This window comes from Rousettus aegyptiacus, unplaced genomic scaffold (assembly GCF_014176215.1).
Source record: "Rousettus aegyptiacus isolate mRouAeg1 unplaced genomic scaffold, mRouAeg1.p scaffold_m13_p_8, whole genome shotgun sequence".
NCBI lineage: Eukaryota > Metazoa > Chordata > Mammalia > Chiroptera > Pteropodidae > Rousettus > Rousettus aegyptiacus.
The window spans coordinates 57,018,222-57,040,891 of NW_023416311.1; the positions used below are offsets into that span (position 1 = coordinate 57,018,222).

Sequence of the window (22,670 nt, forward strand, 5' to 3'; positions counted from 1 at the left end):
ACAAACAGTGTTTTACCATCTCATCTACAATGAATGTGAACTCAGAGCCTAGTAAAACTACTCATTTTTATGGTAGAAGCATTGTGGCCCATACCAGTTCATTCTGCATTGTTTATGTTGTACCAATGAACCCATGAAAAGCCACAACTTGAAAATAAAAATTTTCGTCCACTGGAGCATTCAAGTCAGCATACTTTGTACAGTTTGCCTGTGTCGATGTGTAAAAGGAGAAATAGAAAAATAGATACAATGTAGTCAAATTATCAGCATGATTTTGATTCAGTGCCTGGTATGTGTCTCAGATCTAGTATATAGTTCACAATTATTTCTGTAGCACAGTTAATATTAAATATTATTAACGATGATCTGGAAGGTTTGTTGGACCATGAAACAACAAAAAATAATGATATCATTTGGGAAACATTGTATGTTAAGGTAAGAGAGCTTATGAATATAGTTTTGAAAAATTTAAAAAGCTTTTTAAACTTGAAGTGAGTTATTGGATAACTGGAATACCTGTACCAGTGTGCTTTGGCTAATCAAGATGTCCTTGGGTGAGGAGCTGCTGTTGCCAACACACGGCAACTCACAAGCATGTTCACACAGCCACGGGGGAGCAGACATATTCAGATATTCAGAGTAGCCATTGATAACCCACTGAGTGTTCTGTGCTACATATTTAGACATATTTTAAAACGGTTCAAATTAGTGGAGTACACACATTGATCTTATTCCTGTGCCAGAGTCTACTATAGAAAGTGAAACTTTTTCCTTTTGAGTAATTAACACAATTATTATTTTCATTATTTTTCTGAAAAATGTTAGATTTTTAAATTTTATATATCCTAAATACTTTAAAAGAGCCTTTTCCCAAAAATTATTTAGATGCAATTAAAATCCCATTACAAGAAGAAATTGTAATCTAGGGTATTATCATCTAATAAATTCAATACTATATGTTTTGTGTATGTTTTATGATCCTGGCTTACAGTCAATGATTGAACACTGTGATAATGCCAAGAAACCAAAAAATTAGTAGTAATACTCTAAATTTAAGATTGATTTCTTATGATAATTAATTTTTCAATTTGCCTAAGAAATTTTTAAAAGTTTTCTTGTTTTCTTTCACTTCCTTTTTTCTTTTATTTTTTGAAAGAAAAGATAAGAAATTATTTATGACGATTTCAGTTGGACAAATTTCACATGTCTTAATGGTAAATTAAATAATTTAAAATAAAACTATAGATAAAATAAGTGGCTTAGTTTAATGTTTCTTCCATCATAATGTAAAGAACTTTTTAAAGCAACTAGCTGCCCACTGAAATTTTAAAAAATCATTTTATACATTTTGATTTTTATGTCATAGGCCACATAAAGATAGACTCTAGTAAATTGACCCCCTCCCCCCAAAAAATTATCTGATCATACTTGATTTTTGTAGTCATCAAAGAGTGTTTGCTTTCAAAAGGATTCTTGTACTACCAGCTTGCTTGCCTTGGGGAATGTCAATTAAATCCAAATTATTTTATGACAGAGATTTTGCCATTTTTAGAGGCAGGGTAAGTGAACTAGAAATGACAAAAATCAAATGAGAAATGAAAAAATAAAGTTTGAAATTTACCTGTAAATTGCTTATCTTTCAATTAAGCATTGATTTACCCTTACCAAATGTTTCCATTTGTAGATTTCTATTAAAAAATAGGCCTTTTTCATTTCCTGTTAATACACAATTTAGTATCTTTTAATGAATTCTTGTGCCCAATGCTTTCTGAAGAGTTTCGTGTTATCTTTGCTATCTAGTACTTATAAAGAATCACTTTCAGTGTGTGTGGTCTAGTTCCTAACAGTCTATCAATTCATTGAATTTCCTGAATTTCAGAAAGACACCAATTGATTCTTTATGCTGCCTGGCAGAGCAATTCTTAATTTTTGTCTGTTTCTTTCCAACATCAGTCTTAAGAAGAAAAGGTTTTCCTTACATTGCCTTGAAGGGTTTACTGAATCATACATTAACTTTATCTTGTCTGTTATTTAAAATGGAAAATGCTGTCCCTTAAGACACTGGCACTCTGCCATTTGCCTCCAGAATATTTCATGGTTCACTGTGAAGACTGCTGCTTATTCTAGAAGAACATATGGGTTATTTCAGAGAAGTTTTCTGTACATTCAGATGCTGAGTATGTAGTATTTACATTTGTTCTCTAACAAATAATTTTTCTGGAATTTTAACATCTTAAAAGATTTTTGGGAACTTACTGAAAAGTATATTTGAACACAATGACACAAAAGGAAGTTTGTGAGTTGGAAGAAGGGACTAAATTTAGTTGAAGCAGAGTTTAGCATCATTAGAACATATTCTTGTGATTTTATTATTTTTCACTGGAGTATTTCTCCCTCCTCCTCCTGCTCTTCCTCTTCCTCCTTCTTCTTGTGATTTCCAATAGTCACTATAAAAATTTAAAGTGGGGAAAAAAAAATCCTCCTGCACTCTGTGTTGTTGATAAATAAGTCATTGAAATGCAATAGAAGTTAGCACACACCTGAGGATGATCGTGTCATTAAAATTGCATCCAGTCAGTCTGGGAATACCTCACCTGTACTGTTCTGTAAACACTTTTCTCACTAAAACACCTGTTTGTATATATTTCAAAAGAATCAAACAAAATTCACTTAAAAACAATTAAAATTAAAGCATGACTAAATCCAAAATTGAAGTGCTAATTGCAACTCCAAAAAAGAATAATTTCCCCCTTTTGTACAATACATTTTATTGATGACTGGAACTGAGCAGATTCTATGAGAAAGAGACAAATTCTTTGTATTGTATTACTTTCTACTAGATTATCTCTTTGTCGATCATTTGGTAAGCAACTCATTGATTTGTTATAAGTTATAGAGCTAGTTGGCATTTAAATGAGAGCTAATCTGCAAATAGTACTAGGGTGATGAAGGAAAAATGGGGAAGTTAAAGAAAATAAAATAAGAAAATAATGACCATGTTCTAAATCTGGAAACCATTAGTGGCTTCATAGTCAGGAAAACTGACATAGAAAATCTTTTGCCCAAGTAAACCTAGGGTCTTTCCAGATCTTGAGAAGTCAAGGAGTTGGGCAGGAGAGAGGTGGTAAAGATCAGAGCAAGATAAAAAGGGAAGATAAAAATAAGTGAAAGAACCTTCATGTCATCACAGAAGACATAAAGCCAGAGAGAGATTTTAGAGACTGTCCCCTTTGGGAAAACCCAAAGCGAATATGGCTATGTGTCTCACCACTTCATTATTTAATTCTCCCTCATGTTATGAATAAATATATGTTATTGGATCATCATCTTGTTCTTAATTCAATGTGTCTCATGTTGCCACTTGGCCATGAAAACAATCAATGTGAGAGGAAGGAGGCAAAATCCTCTCTGAACTCACTCTATAGTTAGTGACATTCACCTAGTTCCTGAAGATTTCCTTAAAGGACAGGGAAAGGGAAGCTTAAAAAGAATCTTACAGGCAAAAGTCTGGAGAATTGGCAGAATTCTTAATCACCCAGGCCACATGAGATGAGGAAGACAATCACATAGATTCATTCACTGTAACTGCAGCTAACAGACAGGAGAGAAAAGGAAGGAATGACTCACTCATCCTCACTTTCTGCAGGCAAAGTCAAGAGAAAAAAGCTAAATTGTTGACAAAGTTTCTAAGTAATGGTTTCATTGTATGATTTACTGGTTAGTATAGTTCTTTTCCCTGTAGACCACAATGTGATTATTTATATAGGACCCACATTTTATTAAAATGACATTTGTCTTTTAGATTAGTGTGTTCTTATAAAAACTTGGTGACTAAAATATAATCGCGTCTCATGAAATCCCCTAATAGATATATCCTAAAAAGGAACTTTGGCTATATATTAGCCTTTTAATGCATCTACCATAATCTAACATTCTAACCATTACCTTCTCAGTCCTGATTTCTCTGAGCTATTTGATGCTTTTATTTTTATGTACACTGAGACATTATGACTTTGAGTTAGAACTACAGAACAATACGTGATAGTCGCTCACTAGAATGCTTACCAGGTATAGATAATTATTTAAATATTTTTATTCTGGAAACACAACTTTGAATAATGTTTAAATGTGTTTTATAAACAATGTGCTCCATATTTTCCTAAAGATTCCAAAATTCTGAAATATGTAGTAAAACAACCAATTTTAAATTCTACTACCCCAAGAAACCCAAAGTATTCCAAAGATTTATACCTGTAATGTGCACACATATCTACACCTCTATGCCCAAAGGCAGAATAATCCTCACAATGTGTATTTTGAAGAGAGAGAAATGAGGATGGCAGGCTCTGCTGTTTTTAAGTCAGTAAAGCATGTCGTTATTTAGATTTTCTCAAAGGGAGTTTAGTTTCCAAAATTCTATGAAGCCCTTGATATAATAAAGTCTGATCTATGACGTGATCCTTTGGTATTTCCTATATTTTTGTTCTTAACATTCAAAAGTAGTGCTGCTGATGGTGTCATTGTATTTGTCAGATTTCCATCCATCGATAGGTTTCATGCTTGACTTGTTTATACCAACCTTGACTTTTGGGGAACATTGGCATCCAAAGAACACAGGGAGAAGGCCGTGACAACTACAGAGAGACAATGTCACTGTGCCTTATATCGTGCCCAGGATGTACGCCCTAAGTCCTCACAGGAAGAGGCATTAAATAAAGAAAATAACATTCATGAAATCTTTTATGACATTAAGTCAATACGTTCTTTAGAGAATTTAGTAAATTGTGAGTTTTTATTCTTAAAAGAATACAAATGATAAGTCTTGTTTTTCTCTCTAGTCGATATATCCTTTTATCCTTAACATTCATCAATCAACTTTTCTTTTCACTCAGTCTTTGATAATATTGACTTCATGCAGGAAAGGCACAATTAATGCTCCTCCATTTACCAGTAACTTGTGAAAGAAAAGTCATATTCCACCTTGACCTCAGGGTTGAGACTTTTCCTGTCTGGGATGTGTACAGTCTCTATGACACTGGGCCATAGGAGTGTTTGACATGTAGTATTGTATCATATGAAGCTAGTTTTCTTAAGTTTTGTCAAGATATCATGTGCTCTAGGCCATTGGCAGAGAATAAACAAAAACCAACCATGTAGGTTGCTTGTCATTGTATTTAGATATCACCACTAGAATAATTCTTCTATCTTCAAAGAATATCTTTGCAATCTTTTTGTATTGTGTTGTAACAACTTAACAGAGCCTCTTGTACCATGGTATGACTGCTGACCACAATAGAGCCAAGTTATATGATAATACTACAGCCTCCCATAGGAACCTTCAATCTAAACGTTATATAGTAAATCTTGGTTGGATTGACATATGGGCCAAGTGCTATAATGCAGAACTGCCACTTTTATTTTTTATCCACTTTTACCTGTTATTCTATTATTATTTAGCTACCAAAAGAGGAATTTTTTTTTTTTATCTCAGTTGGTGGTAATTAAAATTTTTATAATCTGTCTTTGGTGTCCCATAGGCATATGATTTTTATACATCCACCCATATATTTCATTATCCACTTAAATATTTTAAATGACTAAACCAGCTTCCTTTTTGACATGCTTAGAGGAGAACCTAGGTTCTACTTTTTATGCTTTCAAATGCACTATGAATCATTCTGCCAAACTCCTGCCCTTCATGTGAATGATATATTTTATTTACACGCTTAGAAAAAAATCTATGCATGGCCATTATTAATCACTCACACCTTTAAGAATGATCTTACCTTTTAGCTATTCATCAAGATCGGTATCCTTCCTGTTAGAAGGAGACACATCATAACTGATGTGCAATCGAACTGTAGATGGGTCCAAGTACATGGCTATTACCAGAATAGATGTCTCTTCATTTTAGGATTACACACACATGCATACATGTGCACGCACACACACACACACACTCACACTCACTCATTCATGTCTCCATATGCTATATCTATTCCGGCAATTCTCTTTAAAGTTCCAAAGTGCAAAACAATGTCAGTTTTCAATAAATACATCACTATGATATTGAAGGGCAGTGTGCCATTCCCAAAAGCTGCTCCTACACTCAGCCAAGGCTATTAAGGCACTGGACAACTGGAATTAGCAAAGGTTTGAAAACAATATGATTTTTATCAAGAACAAGAGAAAAAAATTGGTAAATAAATAAGTTATCTTTAATTATGTACTAATCTCTCAGGAGAAAAACTACTTTATAATTGAATCACATCCCTGTTTAAATATCAAGAAATAAATGTTTTCTGCCTTTGACGATAAGTGTAATGCATGCTTTTCATAAGTGAAAAAAACTTTAAATGCATTCAGAAAATGTATTTAATTTTTTTGGTGGACATTCTCATGTACCTCTAAAATGTTGACTGGAAATTGGAAAGATACTATATCACTACAGAGAAAAACAAAACAAAACAGAGCTTGACATATCTGGTTCTCCTTTCTTTAGCTACTACTATGATTTTGTACTGGGATGAGAATTAGAGAAGTCTGAAAGTTTAGATAGCTTCTAAAAAAAGTATTAGATAATATGGTGAAATGAAGTAGAATTGTGCTTCAGGGTAAGATTCTTATTACACAACATCTGTCCTCAATATGCATAACCTTAGAAATATCACTAAACTAAATACATCATGGGAGAGACATTTAACTACACAGGTAGCACTTTAAAATTACAGTCAGAAAACCTTTGCAGTAAGACTTTGAATCTTTGAAGATGCTATGAACTCTCTTTTCAGCAGAATGTTTAACTCCTTGGGCATTAAGGAATTACTTAATAGAAAAGAAAATAACCCACGGGAGAAAATGTAGCTGGCAGTAAAGCTGCTTAAAATTTTTGATAGGCCATAGTATAGTACAGTAGAAAGGCAAATGATTCTGCCCTCACTCTCAAACTCTATTTCTTAAGAGTTTCTCATTCATTAATTTTTCTTTCCTGGCATTAAAAGCTTCCAAAAAGAAAGACTGGGATATTGAGCTGGTTGTGGATATCCTTCTTACTGATTTCCACACTTTATGGAAGGCAGATCTGCAAGACACAGCATCCAATCTCAATTTATACTTTTATAACTTAATCCAAATGCAGAAAAAGGCAGCCACATGAAGGAAGTTACTGCAGATAACAGGGATATATCACTCACCATTGTCTTAAACAGAGCAGCAGTTGATCCTTCTTAAGGTATACTTATTTGGTGAGTGCTTACAATGTGCCTGGAGTTGTGTGGAATGCTGGTGGGAACATAAAAACGGCAAGTAAAGGTTCCTTTTTCTGAGGAGCTCAAGGTCTAGTATATGAGAGTCATATAAAAATAATATAACAATGTGACATGGGCCACAGAATAGATGAGAATACAATTCCACAGAAACAAATACTCTTTAGAATTATACTTGACGTGGGCTTTAAATATATTGTGAAAAAGCTATCTTACATATTTAAAAATATTTTTCTGAGAATGTACATAATTTTGTGATCTTTTATATTATGCTGCTTTAAAAAGAACACCCTGTTTTTTTTCTCATATCAAATTAACAGTCTCATTCAATGAGGATGTTACTTTAAGGTATGATGAATTCAGAGCAGCTACATTTATTATCTCTATGTTTCAGGAAGGCAAAAGCAAGACAAAGGGATACCCCTTTAGAATCTGGATCACTTTAGCTCGTTACATCTCAACCATCAAACCTGCACAAGATGTGCCCAGATTAGTCAACAAGAAGATGATTAGAGATAAAACCTCTCATCTTGGGATAAATTTAATCCAGACAGCATGTGCTCTTGGGTCATTTTATAAATGTAGTATTTTAGAACAGCATTCTCAGAGATCCAGCAGTGCATATCCAGCATTGTAGCTAAAATATTCAAATAGAAATAAAAATAACTCCCCAGAAAAATCGCTGGCATTCATGTTTCCGTTGGAGAATAATTACAGAAGTCAGTTTAAAAGCTGGAATAAGAGATATCGAAATACCACCTCTCACCCCCACAGAAATGTTAATTGACTAGTTGTATTAAAGTCTTAAAGCAAAGGTTCCAGAAGCTTCTCTTTTCTAGATTTATGGTGTCACAGTTACTGGCCATAACCAGACTTTCTGAAAGGAAACAGTGCCTGGACAGTGAGGAGATCCAACCACATATTTCTTGGAGTAGCAGAATTTAGCCCTGAAGGTTTAATATTTCTAATCCTGTTATTTTTAATACTATCACTATAATTTGAGGTGAATTGAATATATTTTCTTCTTTATCTCTGCACAATCTCACATATTTCCTGCAAATGACTTTTGGTTGATCTTACAAACAGTTTTGCTTGTTTAATTCTTAAAAAGAATATATACGAAATCAAAGTGAAGTCTGTTTATAATAACATGCAGGGCATATCTCCTTATGATGGCTCATGACAAAGCTGATGATGCAGTGACTATACATCTAGCCCATGATTTCTTGCCTTTTAAAACCCAACTTACTATTATATCAAAAATCATGATTTTCACTAACGACAGATTCAGCACACACATATTCACACTAATATGTGTATTTATGTGTGTGCGAAATAGCTACACAATGAGTTATTGAGTTGTATACAGAAAAAATGCTAGGCAACTGAAAATTACAAGGATATAATGCCATCAAGGGGTTTAATGGTGACATCATAAATCACAAGAGCAAAGTATAAATGGACTGTACTTCCCCACAACTCTGAGATGCTGCTAGAGCTATGATTTCAAGTTGTTTACGGTCCCCTACCACCATTCCCTTATACATGGATAATTTGTGTTATAATTTTCATCTTCTCCAATTCTCTCTACTTTTCCTCATCAAATTCAACGTTCTTTTTTTTTCTAAACCCAGAAAGAATCTGTTTCCTCCTTTCTGCTATTAGAGCAGCTATATTTAAATGTAAAACCGATTGTCCCAAGTTGAAATACAACAATTCTAAAAATCTTGCCATTCTGGGTTAGGTGTCATACTCATGCAATGTGACAGACAGGTGACAACACACCTAAGAATTAAGAGATTTTCTCCTCTTGGATAACAGTGTGCTTCATGTACCTATTCTCTTTTCCTCTATGAGTAGGAAATCTAATTACATATAGTACCCCATTATGAATGCAAGCATAGAAATGATTTTATAGTTATGCTTTTTATTCACTTCTTAAATTCAGAGAATCCAAGTAATATTCTAATTTATTTCTTGTGTCCTAAATGATTCCATTTACTCTCTGATGCTGTCTTACAGAGGAATATATTAACATAAAATAATAACTGGCCCAAACTTTAGTCCAAATTTAAATATGTCCTAGCAAAGCCAGCCCCATTCTAATTGCTTTTATGTGTCACTTTAAAGCTGGGAGACCCAAGTTCCTGGCAGCTTTGCTTTGGGTCTTAATTAGCCACTTAACTGCAAATTGGTTGGCACCCTAGTTCTTTCATCAGTTATTATCCAAATAGCATCACCGACTTAGGATAAAGAAAAGAAAGATCCCCCATGTAGCAGGTCTTTCCATCATTATTGCCCTTTAATACAAAGAGGGGGGTTCCTAACTCTAATTAAGGCTATGTTTTTAATAGGCAATTGGCATCTTATTTAATTCACTCTCAGTGAGATGTCTTAAAGGAAAAACAATCACAGTAATGTGTATACAGTGCTATAGAATTTACAAAATATTTTCATCTATTCTATTACTCTCACGTAGTGTCTGTTCTAGCCATGTATTAATCGATATGTTTTTATTGGTTGCTGTGATTTAAGATGTGGATTTTATTTCAGTCCTTATTCCATTTTTCTGCAAAATGCACTAAGCTACCTAATAAAATTAACCAAGTCAATCTCCAGTATAAAAAAGGCAGTTGGCATCTTTATTTTTTGTTGCATGTCTAGGAAATGGGCAGACTACCAAGATCCTACATGGATAGGTACTTCTTTGCAAAGGAAGCCTAAATGGTTAGAGGATGGAAGTTATGAGAGAGAAGAAAAATGGAGGAAGATCAGAGGAGTTTTAGGTCTATGAATATAGAAATAAGCATGTAAGGGAGAAAGAGACTACAGCTATATATCAGATTCAAAAACAAAGGAGTTGAAAATTCAAAAAGAAAATGACTTAATTGGTTTACTGTTTTAGCAGAATACTCTCAATTGATGTTTTGCATGCAATATGATATACATCCTTTGTTTCTGCTAAGAAAGAAAATAAATAATCCTGGTGCCTTTATAAATAATCAATACTTTTTTTTTAGCCTATCGTTTCAAACGGGTTTCCTTTATTTATGCTATAATACTTTTTACAAATTTTAAATGCAGGTACTTTTTTCTATTCTGTCATTTTAAATCATTAGGAATTATATTCAGTTATGTAAACTCAAACTTTTTCTACCTCTCTCAAAGACAGTGTAGTTGAGACTTTGTGTATCTCAAATTTCCTTTGCCTATCATAGCTCTTGGAGCTGAGAGCCAAATACACAGGCTGACCAAAAGTAAATGTTTTTTAGGCTCTGTGTTTTTGAAAACTTGGAGATAGTGAATTATGTTTATGAGATTCATTTCTAAACTGCACTAAAGCTTATAAAATATTAGTATTTACAATATCCTGGAACAACAAACACAGCATGGAAGCAGCTGCCTCATCAGAGATTGAGCCATGGTGATCTCAGACATTTGTCTATTTATCATGGATTGGATTTCCTTGGCAAAGAATTCAATAAAGAAGACTAGCACACTGGTCCAACACTATGTTTGACATTGCAATAAAATTTGCCCATCTCTGCCACCCCAAATACCTAATACTTCTATCTGGTAAGCCTATTGCCCTTGAATTGAAGTGTTAAAACAAAAATATGGAACTTAGATCAAATGAAGTCAGGCCAATGCAAAATGAGTGGTGTTTTGAAGAGAACACAGAATTTTTTTGTTTGTTTGTTTGCCTATGTCGGCAATATTAAATCTCAATTAAATCTCAAAAGAAGCAGAAGTGTGCTTACAGAAAAGATTTGAAAGAAAAAAAACCTCGGAACTATTATGTTTTAACTACCTGAATACAAACTTGTTCTTGTGAAATATGTTAATTATTAACTCTGTTAATAGTAACACTAGAGTTTTTTTCTCTCCCATATATGATTATAGGGTACCCTGTTTTTAAGTATATTATGCATGTGAATTTATCCAACAAGTTCTCTTTCCCTAAATAAAAATTCAATAATCTCCTGGAAGAAGTGTGATGATAATACATTTTTTTGTGAATTACTCAGCTAACAAAAGATTTTATTTTTTACATCAAACAAATAAAGCACTTTACCTTGTGCCTTTCATGTAGTAAATACTCATTAAAATATTGAAATAAAATAGATGAGAAGAAAGGACTATGTCTAGTAACAGAATATTTCTAGCTAATGCTGTACAGTTCCATCTTCGATATCTAAAGTATGTTATTTTAACCACTTCAAAAGAAAGAACACTTTATTTTTGTTTAATTACCAGAATAATTTCACAGTGTAGCTTCTTGCCCACAAAGAACTTCAAATAAAGGAGCGTCCACCTGAAATTAATGTGCAGCCAAAAATGTAAAAAAAAAAAAAAAAAAAAATTTTTTTGCTATTTCTGAGTGTTCACTAGGCCTTCACTGTGATAGACATTACCCTGAAAAATAAATGGGCAATCTCTTCCTGTTCATCTAGATTGAGTTTATCCTGGTTTGAAAAAAAACCAACACATTCTAGAGTTTTTCTAATTTCTTTATTGATTGTTCATTTTCGAGCAGCCACAACAGTTGGCCAAGGTCAACAAGTTAGAACTACAATGCCTCAAGTCTCTTGGGAGTTATGTTTTTTATATCAAAATGGAGATTATTCAGGGTGTTTTTCCCCCCAGCTGTTTTTAAGCAGATAGTATGCTGACCACCCAGTGGATGGAACTGGGATGGGTGGAAGTGAAAGAAACTACTTAATATGACTCAAAAGAAAAAAATGCAAGATTCTTGGGGAAAATTCTATCATGGCAGGAGGCCATGAAATACTTATATTAAACAACGTATTTTGTCCTCTAGATTGTAAACTTATCTCCTATGAGTAGCTCTTAAGAATTAATACAAAATAGAATACAATGCTATAGGAAGGGGAAGGTATGCATTAAGGTTATGTTAAGTTCATAGAATAAAAAAGTAAATAAATAAAATCTTCTCTCTTAAATGTTTTTAATTTGTATTTTTATATCCTGTTTTAAATGGTATCAAAAACATCAGTGAATAATTTAATACTGAGTAAACCTTATGTGAGATATTCTATCCTCATGATTTTATAAAATCGGATTTATAGAATTGACTCATATAAATAGACTATCAAGTAGAATTATTATTTCTAAATATTAGAAGTAATAAAAGATTGGAAGAGTATTGTAATTTTACTTTATTTTTTTCATAGATTAATCAGTAGCTTTTCTTTAAATAACTAATTTAAACCTTAATTAACCCTTGGCTAATATGGTAAACAGAATTTAGTTTATCAGATTGCCTTTAAGAGTAGATACACACCTATTATCATTGTTACTCAGTAAGCTTCATGAGATTAGGAAAACAGGTTTATTCATTACTATATTCCTAACACCTAGAGCAGTCCCTGACAGATATTAAACGTTAGATAAACTATTAGCTGAATAAATGTACGTAAATCAGTGATTTCTCTGACCAAAGAGACAAATTACAAAACTAAAACAAACAACAGCAAACTATACAAAAACAAAAACAAAAACATTAAGGCAGAACCTAGAAGTTTCGATGTTTTAGTAGGATTGCCCAGTGATTTTGATGATCATTTAATTTTGGTAACTACCAACTATATCCAGCTTGGTACCATGTGTTAAAAAACCATAAATGAACATATCTGGAGCTCAATTTAAAAAAATCTGAATGCCTTTGTAATAGCCACATACAACCTGGTTAACTGAAATTTTTATATCACTCTCTACCATTGTACACTAATTCCATTTTACTCATATTCCTTACCCTCTGGCAACCAAAGACATGTGGGTTTCCAATCCCTGAATAATAGATACTTATAATTCAATTTTGGCAGATTCTCAATTTATATGAAAGCTTTGATTTGATATTTATTATTCTTTATTTTATTTTTATATTTCTTATAAGAAATGGAGTACATTTTTGAGATAAAAAAATAGAAAAACTAAGAATAAGCTTAAACTAAATGCCCTTTAAAATGCCCTCCAATTATGAAATTCTATGTGGCCACTCATATTAAAAATCTTAAGTATGTAATACATTTCTCAGGTCTCCAATATTGCTTTTATAAAGAGAGGGATGCAGAAGACACATGCAAATGAAGAGCATGTGCCTTAAGGGCTGGGAACAGATCTGCCTTCAAATGCAGGAATCTCATTAGTTACCTTAAAATTTAAAGTTGTCTTTTTTAAAAAAAAAGACACATGGAAAACTGAGATTTATCTCTTTCATGTTACCAATGTGATAATAGATTAAAAATTTCTCTGTGGTTTGAAGAAGTCTTTAAGGATATTGGTCTGGCCTTTGCTTATTTCTTCAACATCATCTCTTACCACCTTCCTAAATTTTACTCAGTTCCTGGAAAAGATCATTAGCTCTCTTACTTTTAGGACTTCTCTCATATTGATACTACCACTTGGAATATTTCTCTCATCTTCTTCTCTTGGCTAATTCCCCTCTTAGATTCTGGTAAGAAGTAATTGCTTATCCTTGAAGGGTCCAATGTGTTTCATCTGCTACCAAATAACCATAGTACCACTTGAATTTTTCAAGGGAGAATGCTTTACCACCAGCTCAGTTTCAATCTCTACTGCTGGTAGACATTAAGAAATGGCAGTAACTAGATTTGCCTTGATGAGAAGGAGCCCAGGCATAGCTTTCATGCCTTCCACCATGGCCACTCTGCTTGTGGTCCCATTGAACAAGAATATTTAGGTACTAGCATAGCAGAGGAAACAAATTGGGCAGTATCCACAAGACAGGTCATCTTATCCATCTTGTTATTAAATGCTTACTCTGTGGTGGGCTGTGTATGTGTGTGTGTGTGGGGGGGGGGCGCGCGTGCGCGTTCATGTGAATAACAGGAGACACAAAGATTTACATACTTCATACTTACTCCAAAAGTCCATTTGTATATTTAATAATGGTCACCAATTCCAGCATGTGCATTTTCCCCGTCATACCCATAAGCAATTCCCTGATATCAGCTGGTTGTCCTACAATTTAACTCAATTCTGATACTATTTATCCATAGATAACATCAGATTAAAGGTTCAGTCCTACAAGACTGCCCTGGCCCCATTTCAAATGCCAATTGCAAGTCCAGGTTGTCTCCCAGGCTTTTAATTTTATCTCACTCTGTTTAAAGGTTTCTAAAAATGTAGCCTAACCAACTGGCAATAAATCAAAGGTTCCAATGACCTCCTCCATAAATCTGATTAATTTACTAGATAAACTCGGAGAATTCAGAGAAACCTTTTGCTTACTAGATGTGAGGTTTGTTATAAAGGTATATATATAACTCAGGAACAGCCATATGGAAGAGATGCATAGGACAAAGTATGGGGAAAGGGTACAGAGCTTCCATGCTTACTCTGAGTACATCAATCTCCCCAAATCTCCACGTTTTCACCAAAAACCTGGACGCTCTCTGAACCACATCATTTTGGGTGTTTATGAGCACTTCATTAATTGTATATGCCAATTTGACTGAGCTAAGTAAGGGATACCCAGGAAACATTATTTCTGGGAATAGATTAATTAGTATTTTAATTAGTAAAGTAGGTCAAAACATCCCCTTACCAATGTGGATGGACATCATCCAATTGGTTGAGAGACTAAATAGAACAAGAAGGTAGAGAAAAGGTGAATTTTCTCTTTCTTCTTGACTTAGAATGTCCATTTACTCCTGAACATGGACACTGGAACTCCTGGTTCTCAGGCCTTCCAACTCTGGGCCTTATACCAGCAGCCCCACTTCAGACTGGGAGTTATGCCATTAGCTTCCCTGGTTCTTTGGCTTTCCAACTCAGACTAAATTATACCACTAACTTTCCTGGTTCTCCAGCTTTCAGAAAGCAGATCATAAGACTTCTTGGCCTCCATAATCACGCGAGTCAATTTTTATAATTAGTCTCTCTCTCTCTCTCTCTCTCTTTCTCTTTCTCTCTCTCTCTATATATTATATATTATATATTATATATTATATATTATATAATATATAATATAATATATATTATATAGATAGATATAGATATAGATATAGGTATAGATATATAGATGATATATAGATATATACCCTATTAATTCTGATTCCCTAGAGAACCCTAATACAGGAGTGTAAAGAGTACTGACATTTTTAAGACTGCTAATTTGCAGAAGGCTAATTTGCATCAGGTCTTATGGATTGTAAATGCAAGCTGTTGCATTAAGAGCTGTGAACTTGAAATCAAGTGATTGGTTTTTAATCCTGTCTTTGCCACCTAGAGCATTTCTCTTTAGTCGCAAATGTGGAAGATGGAATAGAAGGTCTTTGAGCATTTTTCAGAATTGATTATTATACAATTATGGTTACAAATTAGAACCCTGGGATTCTGTGAATATCTAATGTTAATCTCCTTAAAGTCTGAAAAAAAAGATAATTTAATAAGTCTTGGAAATGTGAGCAGTGCTATATGAAACATGAAATATTAGATGTGAATATGATTAGACAGCTAAATGATTGGGTAGCCAAAATGTGGTGGAAAAGGTGATCTCATAGGGTGTAGGAAAGAACTGTAAGAAGCACATTTTGATATTGTATAGATAAGGATGTCAGTGAGGCATTCCACAGGACAAGAATGAAAGAGAAAATAAAGAACAGCAGGCAGATTTGGGTGATACATGGATATAGATATATCTGGTAGCTAGATTCATGTGAATAGACAAAGCTGGTAAAAATGTTAATCAAAGAAATTTGTAGTGGAGTCACATGAAGCTTCCTTTACAAATGAGTTGTATGATGTAAAATTAAAGGAAATTCTGAAAGAACGGTTGAAGTGAAAAATAAACAACAGAAAAACCCTGAGCCCTTGAGTGTTTGAAGGAATTATAATGTGTAATTGAAGAGAGAAAGAATACAAAAAGGAGTTTAGTCTTACTAATATTAAAGTGACATGGCAAAACCACTGTTTTGTATAGAAATTTACATAAGTGATGTATAAAATGACATAAAAAATTTAGCTATGTTTTATTCAACATTTCAATATGCAAATTAAAAATAATACAGCTAGAACATTTCCTTTACCCTTTTCAAAATTGCTATTAGCTTGATACAGGTGAAATTCTAACTATTCTATCATGGAACTCACCTTATCGTGATCAGAACTGGTTTTTATATGTGTCTAATAGAATGACTAACTATTCTCTGACATTATCTAGCTACTTTCTCTTCCATTTTTGTATTTTTCATGTAATACTATGTGAACAATATGGTGTTTATGTATAAATTCAGTCTAGATAGGATAATCAGAGAAAAATTCAAGCAATGTTTTTGTTCAAAAGATAAGTGTCAGTGATGGGATGGCAGATGACTTCAGTATGCAAATATTTTGGCTTTCATAGCGATAAGATGAATTCCAGCACAAACTACTTCCACCTGCAGAATTTTCTAATAAAAATGTAGTCATGTTGTCTTTGGTCCACTTTCTTTATAAAGATACTCAATTTTCTTTACTTCACAATAATGGTCCCGAGATACATTCTTCATGACTAAGGTTAAGGTGGAGGATACAGATGTAGCACCATGTTATAAAACTGTAGTTTTATCCATCTGGATCGACTTCCATGCTGCTATTATCCATATGGGAAATTGCAAAGAAAGAAGAAATATGACTTTCATTAGATTTGTGAAATATACTGAAATAAAACAGAATGGATTGTCTATCAATTTGTTTATCATTCCGGACAAAGGAATGTGCCAATCATCCAACTACATATATTTCTATATACAATTGAATACTCTTAGATATTTACATCTGTATATGTTGTCCTACAAAAAAGTCTTCAAAAGCGATCTAGTGTTTTTATCTGGATCTTTTCTTCCCACAACTATGACATATTGTAAATTGTCTCAAAGAGTCTTATTACAATGTTTAGTTCTTTAATCTCATGTCAAACTGAAGGTTAGTTTGACCCATATTAAATGAGAGTAGAAAAAGAGAAAAGAAGACACTGGTGATAAACAGTGTTTAATTCCTTTTTGGAAAAAACAATCAACTCTATTTCTGTAGGAGAAAGCTGAAAATGGCAAAAGCTCGCACAAATATACAATGCTATATCATTCTCAAGTTAATAAAAACAATTTATATGCAGGGTAGTGAACAAGAGGAAAGTTATGGAAAACATTTCTCATGGAAGGACAGTGTACCAGATGTGCTAAGACTTATGGGAACAATCAGAGGTGACCAGTCTCTGCAGCAGCCCTTATTAAGTTAGACTGTGACCCAACACCTTCAACTTATTAAGCTGTCGAGAACTTTAGTGATTAAAACCAAAGAAAGGTCAAATACAAAACTTCAGAATATCCCTGCACTGATATTTTCTTATAGGCACTAGAACCTCATGAAGATACTTCTCATAATGCATGGACTTCTAAAAATTAGATATTTGAACTTGAGGGAAATTTTAGGAGATGACACTTCAGAATTTCTCACCAGTTTTAAACTTTAACCAACATCTAAAGAAATATCCTTAGAAGATAGTTCAGCATACTGTTAGAACTGAGACCAGAGAAAAAGATTCATGGGATTCTTAACATGCTCAGTTAGGTCCTAAAGATAAATGACAGTTGTAACTACAGATAGAGGTACTAGGGATAAACTTTCAAAATGTTACAATTAATTTATGTAAAAGTTAAAATTAAGTTGGGAAGATTTAATGCTGCCCCAAAGTTGTATCCTAGGCTTTAGATAGTGCATGGGTTTGGATAACTTTTCTCAGTCCTGGGCTCTTTCTTGCCTTCTCCAAATGTATTTATCCCTGTATTGTGATACACAGATACTCACACTCAGAATACATTGGTATGTAATGTAGAGGTACAGGAGTATCACATATATGTAAATAAATACTACCCACATATCTAAGATAAGGTTAAATGCTACCCTTCCTATTGTCTTGGAGTTAAAGCAGAAGTCTCAATTCGATTTGTCCCACACCCTTCATCTCTGAAGCAAGTTTCTGTCTGATCTCTGCAGCACATGCCAAGACAATGAAACTATTTCTACAACTTTAGCCTGTTGATCATCTCTAGATTGTGAAAGAGAAAAAATGCAAAAGACCATTTACTCCTAAAATCCTCTCCTCTTCACTGTATTTTCCCTTACCTCCTATCAAGTGAAAAGAATTGCCTTCAGGAGAAGTGTTTGAAGAGCTTTACAATTTCTTGGAATTCAAAGGCTATAGGACCTAGCCACTGCTCTCTGTACGGAGAGTTCTGAAAGCAGCACAGTGATGGAGAGGGGGCCCAGTAGAAAGTAAACTGGGACTCCATGACATGCAAAGGACCAATGGGAACCCTGAGGAAGGAAGCTTTCCCTGAGTCTTCTCATAAGTGACTCCACCATTTCACAGAACCACTTTTCGGGTAAAGGGACACTGCAGAGACTCAACTACCATTAACAGAGGTAATAAAAGGAAAATTGTTTAATGGTGGCTTACCGGAAGAAGCTTCCAGAAGGCCACAAAACTCACCCTGAGAGGGAAGACCAAAATTGTTTATGTTTGCTTCCCCTCCCTATTCCAGGATTTCAGTGGGTTAGGAAGAAATTTAAAGTTGATAGAAATTTGGAATTAGGTGATTTTTTGGTTAACTGGACTTTTATTACATTAGTATAATATGAAAATCTGTGAGATCTGCCGAATATTTTCATTGAAGCATTTTCATATTCTGTTGACAAGATTGTAAATATATACAATATTTCGTACATACAAAAGATGGCAGCATTTATTATAATATATTAATAATTCTCCAGAAATTTATATTCTTTCACCTTTTATCCTTCTGTGAATTGATCTCTAGAAAATCATCAAAATTCAGATAATAGTGTTCATCATAGTATTATTTCTGATAATAAAAACACAGAAACCACTTGTATCTAATAAAGCAATGGTCAATATGTTATGGAATATTAGTATAATGGAGATGCATTAAATAACCATTTAAACTGTTATTTTTGAAGATTAATATACAAGCAAATGTTCAACACATAATGTTAAGTTAAAAAGATGCAAAATCAGACTTTTTTGCCTCTGGAATTCTCTGGGGCCACAGACTTTGCGTACTACCATGGACTCTGCATCAAACCAGCAGTTTGCAGGTGGTGGTGCCAAGGCAGTTGAGGGCTGCAGCTGCTCCACAGTGCTGGCATCTACAAATGTTTCAATGTGCATGTGGGGTTCAGCTCCCTGCCCCTGGCCACCTGCCCTGGGGTTACGGAAGACCCCTGAGTGAATGGCTTTATGTACCAGAATGAGCTGCACATGGAGGGCTTCAGGAGTCTGAAGGAGGGTGAGGCAGAAGAGTTCACCTTTAAGAAGTCCACCAAGGGGCTGGAATCTATCTGATTCACCAGCCCTGCTGGGGTGTCCTGTATTGGGAGTGAGAGGGAATCACAAAGGAAAGAACATGCAGAAGTGGAGATCAAAGCAAGACAGGTGCTACAACTGTGGAGGTCTAGATCATCTTGCCAACAAATGCAAGTGCCACCCTAGCCTAAGAAGTGCAACTTCTGGCAGAGCATCAGCCATATGGTGGCCTCACATTCATTTTAGGTCCAGTAGGCCCCCAGTTCACAGGGAAAGCCAGCCTACTTTTGGGGGGAAGAAGAGATCCATAGTCCTCTCCCGCATGGGGGAGGGAAACTCTCTTTTTGCTATCAGGCAGTTTCAAGGAGTAGGCATCAATCGGCAGAATGGAGAAAGTGGGGATATGGCAGGTAGGGGGCAGCTGGCACTACCATGTACCTCAGGCCGGGATTCACAGCCTCACTCCCTCTTCCCTTTTGGCACAGGGCTCTATCAAAGTGAGAACTTTGGTAGAAATCCCTTCCTGCATGCTTTATCTGTATCTCCACCCCCACAATCTCCAGGTTTGAAAGTGAGTTGGACAGGGAAGTTGTTTTCCTTTTAAAAAAAGCATATGTAATAATATTTCTCATGCCAGAGTGAAAATATTAAACATGAGACCAGATTGATGGACCAAGCCTACAAACAACTACATTATGGGAGGTAATCTCTCACAGATAAGGTAGGGTTTTCCCACATGTTGTCTCCTCTTAACCCAGTCTCGGGCTAGGGTGCTGAAAATTGTCCCACGCAATGGGTCGTGATGATAGGCAAAAGAGGTGGTTGGGGGAAGAGTTGCAGATCTGCCGCTCCTAAGCTCACTCCCACCCCTTTCTGGTCCTTTGGATAACTGCACCGTTGGTCCCACTTTCTCCAGGATGCCAACTGCACTAGCTTGTAATTTTAACCTGTTTTTCCTAATATAAATATTCTGTTTTTGTATTTTAACCTAAGGCCCTCATTTCTGCACTGTGTTCTCAGGTATCTAAGCAATCTCAGGGATAAGTGGACAACATATTCACGTATACACAGCAGGAATATTTTTTGTTGTTTTATTACTCGGGAAAATAATTATTTGGAGTGTATTGCCTATTGAACTACCTCATTTTTGCCCATTAGAGCTGGCTTTTTTGGCATATTATCTTCTTGACACCTCTCTACCTTCAGTGTTTCATGGAAGGCTAGGTTTTAACTGGCTGATCTTTGATAGTAAGATTGGAACAGGAATAGGTAATATAGAAGTTAGGAGAGGCTGGGCCAGCTGAAAGGCACAGAGGGGACGCCAAGATTAGGTGAGGTTTATCTATGTATGTGTAATGAAGGATTCCTATTCCAGGCCTCTAATCCCAGGATTTGAGATTTACTTTACATACTAGATCCATCCTTCACTGGATTGGGCTAGGCCTACCGTGCACAAGGAGTATGTGTATGTGTTTGTGAAAAATATGAGTTGACAGGTTTAAAGACCAACAACTCTGTACCCATTTTGAGCTGCCTAGGGATGGATATATGAAGCAAAAACTGAATTCCTAAACCTTTAAAAATTCTGAGCTTTTCCTCCTTGGCTTCGAGAGAGACCATAAGTAGTGATTTCTTTGTGGGAACCATGGCCAGTGTCCTGCCATGCTGCAGCAGTGATTAGTGTCATGGTAGCTAAAGAAGAAAAGGGAGTTTTGTTTACATGCTATGTATGAGATCTCTAAAAATCTACCACTGTGTTTTGAAATGGGGCAAATGCAAAGAACACATTGGGTGATATATTTTAATGGGTCTCAAATTTCTGTGAACTACATGTTCTTTCTTTTTCTTTCTTGATCAACAGCCTGGCTGTCTTATTTTCCCCTTCACTTGATGATTTTGATGCAAATCCTTACAACATGGCTTTCTGTGTGGCCAATAGAAGGTTAGAAGATACAACCTAAAAGTTTAAGGAATTGGCTCTCTGTGAGGTGAACCTTGAGCAGAGGGACTGGAATGAGTCAGGTACATAAATTCCTTCCCTTTTCTTTCTCTTCTCCATGGACTCCTCAGAGGCTTGCTTTTTTGTTGCAAACTTTACAAACAAGTTCTGAGTGCCAGGTAACATAAGGGCAAGGCAGACTACCATGTCTCTTTGTGGCAACTTGTTAAGCAGAAATCAGTAGGGTAGCATATCATAGCACACTGGTTTCACCTTCCTTTGTCTTGCTTCGCTTTCCTCTCATCTTCACCATCAGGGCAAACACTTCCCCAAAAGTATTAGCACCTTAATTCTTATCTTACTCTTCACTTTCTAAAAAAACCAGTTTAATATACTTTCCACTTAGGATAACTGCTCTCATGACATGTAGACATGGTATATCTTGGGCCATCAGCATTCTGGGTAAAAGTTTTGCTAGTGAACATGCCCTTGCTATTATTTTGGGAGATAAACTGAAAGAAAAAATATATGGATCTACAAAATAAGAGCTTATTTCTTCAGATACCCAAAATTGTGATGGAAAAGATGACTTTGTCAAAAACAATTTTAAGGTTGTGGTGGTGATCTCAGGGCTTTGTCAGTAACAGAGAGAGAGAGTTACCACAATTTGGTCCAGAGAAAAATTACTGCTTTCAAATTCATTATATTTAAGATTATTTAGCACAGTCTGATTGCATCAGAATTATAGTTTCTAACTCAGTGGGTGAAATTACATACATTGTCTGAGACTCAGTGACAATCCAAGCCCTAAAGCCCTATGTGATTAGGAGTGGATTTAATCTGACTTCTACTAGTGTGGGCTATTTTATGTCTGACCACCTCAGCATTCATTTCAGCAGCTGCCATGCATGGATTTGAGAAGACCATGGTGACTCAACTGTGGCTGCATGGAATGAAGTGAATATGCAAAAACTTTGCCTTTTATACTGAGTTTAGGAATGAAAATGGACATTGACAATGAGATTTCAAAGAGAGGTCTATAATTTGTTGGGTGAAAATGTCTATGAAGTGTTAAAACAGAAAGAATATGTAAACTTTGTTATTGATATAAGTC

At 34.8% G+C, this 22,670-nt stretch overlaps 1 pseudogene; it reads left to right on the top strand.

The window, feature by feature from the left end:
* Positions 1-361: 361 nt before the first annotated feature.
* LOC107510981 lies at positions 362-21,578 on the top strand (annotated as a pseudogene).
* The last annotated feature ends 1,092 nt before the right edge of the window (positions 21,579-22,670 follow it).